Below are 4627 nucleotides of genomic sequence, written 5' to 3' on the forward strand. Positions count from 1 at the left end.
GTAGACATGAGTTTTTGATGTTTATTTGGTGTTGTTTCCTCCATATACAGTAGTGACCGAGAACCCCAAGTAGTGCACCCAGCCCCCTCGGATGGTTTGCTTTGCTCGCCATGTTTCATGCAAGGTTCCTCCCTCCACTACCGCTGCACTTGCCACAGGTTTCCGTTCCCAATTGTAGCCCACATGGATCGTAAAGTACTGCATGAAAAGGTTTTCACAAAATTAAAAAAAAAAGTGAAAAACTAATGTTGACCTTCTGACCTGTCGACCTACAGTAGAACATGTCGTCCTACAGTTGTGATTCTGGCATCTGTTTACCATTTGCTTGAAATCCCTCAGCTGGCATACGGACAGTATCATTTTGTTTTTTTATTTATTTTAAATGATTTATTACTGTATAATATGGGTGCATACTGTATTTATAGTATAATTTTTTTGGGAGGGGGTGACGATTTGGTAGGGATTTTAAATAATGTTTCTTTTTCACAGAACGTAGGCCCCGCCTCCACCCGTCTAGCCAGGGAGCTGATCCTCTGGAGGGCCCCAGTGGCACCCTCCCTCCCTTGCCAGGTAAGTACAGGGGCAGAGGGTTTCACCTTGACAGTAGATGCTACGTTACTGCCGGGTCTGCTGTTTTTGCTTAGTACGGGAACAATGTGTTTGCTTACTGTGGGGGGGGGGGGGGGGGGGTTTGATACAGTGACTACTGTACAGGGGCCAATGATTTTTAATATTTTTTCACAGTGACAGGCCTCCAGGCGGACCAGGGCCCACAGTGCCCTCCGGCTCCCACCTCCTCCACCACCACCACCACCACCATCACCACGACCCACCCATCCGGCATTCCCGGACCCTCAATAAGTAAGCTAAGTCAATAGGCTGCAGGGAAGAGGGCTTTGGCTAAGTCACCGCCCAGGATGGTTACGTTTAGGCATCGCTGGTGGAGGTTAAGGATAGTCTGTGGCAGGGAGGGTTAGGGCTAAGCTGTGGAGGAGTTTTTGGGGTTAGGCTGCAGAAAAGGTGAGTTAAAGGTAGGGGGTATGGTAAGTACTGTATACTGTGTTATGCTTTACTACCCCAAAAGTTACTGCTGGGATTGCTGTTTTTGCTTAGTACGGGGAACAATGGGGGTAATACCAAGTTAATCACAGCAGGATTTGTGTTAGCAGTTGGGTAAAACCATGTACACTGCAGGGGAGGCAGATATACTATAACATGTGCAGAGATAGATAGATTTGGGTGTGGTGTGTTCAATTTGCAATCTAAATTGCAGTGTTAAAATAAAGCAGCCAGTATTTACCCTGCACAGAAACAAAATAACCCACCCAAATCTAACTCTCTCTGCAAATGTTATACAGTATCTGCCACACCTGCAGTGCACATGGTTTTGCCCAACTGCTAAAAAAAATTCTTGCTGCGATCAACTCGGAATTACCCCCAATGTGTTTGATTACTGTGTGTGTGTGTGTGTGTGTGTGTGGGGGGAGGGGGGGGCAATGTGCTTTATTCCTGTGGGGATGAATGCTTCTGTTTGATCACTGCTGGGGACAGTGTTAATGCTGTGGGCAATGTGTTTGATACAGTAACTACTGTACAGGGACCAATGTGTTTTATTATTTTTCCACAGTGACAGGCCTCCAGGCGGACCAGGACCCACCGTGCCCTCCAGGACCCGCCACCACCCGTCCACCCATCCTCCACTGGAGAGGCAAGCACAGCCCTCCCCATAGTAAGTACAGTGCTTGTTTTTGTTACTTTGTGAGTTTTTTTAATAAGGGCTAACTGTATGCATACAGTATACTGTATTTCTAAATTGTTGAAAATGTGTGTGTACTGTATGTCTCCCTCCCCTACACAAAAGACTTAATTATTCCCTATTATACAGTATACAGTATCACCAACCTCATCTCCTCCCACCCTCCCCGGTCTGTCTTACTGAAAAATGTGCTACCATTTTTTGATCCACAGTTCAGCAGGCGGAAGCAGAGCCAAGCAGCCCTTCAGGCCCCAGCACGGACAGCTACGAGTGCTGGAGCAGCCCTGAGCCCCCGGAGCCAACCCTATACTATGCATCCTGCTCCTCCGATGAGGAGGTGGCAGCAGCACTGACTCCTGTATGGACCAGGCCTCTCCCAGGCTGAAGGTACTGAACTGTACTGTACATCATGTTCTGTTGTTAATGATGATTTACAGTATGATGACCCTATGGATTGCTGCCCTAAGCAAATTTGTATCTTCCCTGAAGCGGCTCAGTATTGATAGTGTGATAGTATACTGTACGTAGTACTGAAGATACTGTACAACATACAACTGTAGTTGTCAAGCCATCTTACTGCTGGTCTTCCCCTGTTTTTCTGTATGGACACTGTACAGTACTGCACCTTTCTGCGCATGCTGTCCAAAGTAGAGTAGTATACAGTAGCTACAGTCCAGTACAGTAGGTACTGTAGGAGAACACAGATTTGTCTTTTGTATTAGTGATTGATTTGTTCTTCGGGCACTCCATGGTACAGCACATTACATTACAGTACACAGAATGTTGGGCTCCAGCATCAATAATCTTATTACTGTACTTTATTGGTGTTCACATGTGCTGCCGTATGATATTGTATAGTATTTCTGTATGCTGTACTGTATTACTATCATTTCAGAAAGTGAAGGATCATTTCTTTATCCACAGTGCATTCCCCCATACTACCAGAGGAGGAATCTGAGGATGGGGAGTGGCCTGAGACTCCTCCACTACCATGTAAGAACTACTGTACTGTACAGTACATTACTGACTGTACTGTCTCTAACTTTTAGTAATACTGGTGGTCATTCCGAGTTTATCGCTAGCCGCATTTGTTCCCTGTGTAGCGATGAGGGTAAAAATCTGCTTTTCTGCGCATGTGTATGCACTGCAATGCGCAGGCGCGTCGTACGACGGTTCCATGCCGTTTGAATGGAATCTATAGCCGATTCCATTCACATGGCAGAACGCAAGAAGACTGACATGAAGGGGGCGTTTCTGGCTGTCAACTGACCGTTTTCAGGGAGTGTTTGGAAAAATTCAGGCGTGTCGGAGAAAATGCAGGCGTGGTTGGCCGGACGCTGGGCGGGTGTATGACGTCCAATCCTGACACGAATAGGCTGTAGTGATCACAAGGGCTGAGTAAGTTCAGAGCTACTGTACTCTGAAACTGCACAAACTGTTTTTGCAGAGCTCGGCTGCACAAGCGTTCGCACTCCTGCAAAGCTAAAATACAGTACACTCCCCAGTGGGCGGCGGCAAAGTGTTTGCGTGGCTGCTAAAAACAGCTAGCGAGCAATCAACTCGGAATGACCTCCACTGTCTCTACACTACAGTACACAGTGGAGGATTTACCACAAGTTAACCAAAGCATCTGCTTAGGTCCTGTAGGTCTCACGGGTCTCTGCTTGCCATAAGAGGCCAACCACAAGTCTGTATACACTATAGGACATTTCTGGAGTATTTTGTACAGTATAACATACAGTACATTAATTTTGCATATAATTTTAAATTCCACAAAGCTGGGTGTGTAGTGGAGGGGGTTGGGTGTACAGTATTATTTTAAGTACAGTATTGGGGATGCTGGATTGTTTGAGGGAGGGGTGCCCTAAATCTGCATTTTAATTAGGGCCCCGTGAGGTCTACGGTAGAGACCTAAACCTACAGTACCTTCTCTACTGTAATTTAAATAAAACACCACATGTGCAGTGTACATTATTGTAAAGTATATCTCATGCCCCACCTTTACCTTCTCTATCCATTCACTGTATTGTTTGTTCACATGGGTTCGAGGTACAGTACTGCACAGTAAACTGACAGTGCTCTATTTTTTTACAGCAACGCCTGTAGAAGAGGTAGACCTCCAAGGTACAGTACTGTAATTATTAATAACTTTCAGTATTAAGATCCCTCATGGCTGTTTACAGTATCAACTGGGAATAATCTTCAGACTTCTGCAATGCTTGCTGAATCCAGTACAGTACAGTACTGTATGTTAAAATCTACTGCACTAAAGTACAGTATTTTAATGTGTTCGCCATTCACCAGGTCAAAATCCAGTAAATACTGTAAGGTTGCCATTCATGTATAACTACAGTACCCCCAACATTGCTTAGGATTTTGGCTTCAAAAATACTGTAGCCCTAGTAGTGTACAGTACTGTGTATTTTTTCCAGTGGGGAGTGGTAGGGCATTATGGGGATTTACTTGTTGCATTTCATATGTACTGTATGTTTATTCATGGCAGGGTTTGGGGAGGAACAGTAAGAGGAGGGTGGGACAAGCTGCCTCAGTAGCCCTCTCCTATCTGTAATTACAGTACAAAGTATTAATGTGCTGTATACTGTATTATGCTTTACTACCCCAATATTTGCAGCCATGCAATGCTTTTGTACCTACTGTATGCTGGGGTGTAGGGCCAGACATGCTGGGCGTCCTCCCGCATATCTGTGAAACTGATTGTAGAACTGATCGTAGATGTGCTAAATGTAGCACATCTACAGTACATCTACGATCTGATCTGAAATAGTCCACAGGTGCGATGTGCACCTTGTGAAATTTAAACCACGTGGGGGTGAATGCCTCTGTTTGATCACTCCTGGGGACAATGTGAAT

General features: G+C 45.3%; 1 long non-coding RNA gene across 1 annotated transcript; it reads left to right on the plus strand.

Moving 5' to 3' along the window:
• Window positions 1-752: 752 nt before the first annotated feature.
• LOC134970118 (uncharacterized) lies at window positions 753-2081 on the plus strand. Its single transcript, XR_010189675.1, has 3 exons — window positions 753-861; window positions 1628-1729; window positions 1969-2081. It is a non-coding gene; the product is annotated as an uncharacterized LOC134970118 (long non-coding RNA).
• The last annotated feature ends 2546 nt before the right edge of the window (window positions 2082-4627 follow it).

This window comes from Pseudophryne corroboree, chromosome 11, assembly GCF_028390025.1.
Source record: "Pseudophryne corroboree isolate aPseCor3 chromosome 11, aPseCor3.hap2, whole genome shotgun sequence".
Classification (NCBI taxonomy): Eukaryota; Metazoa; Chordata; class Amphibia; order Anura; family Myobatrachidae; genus Pseudophryne; species Pseudophryne corroboree.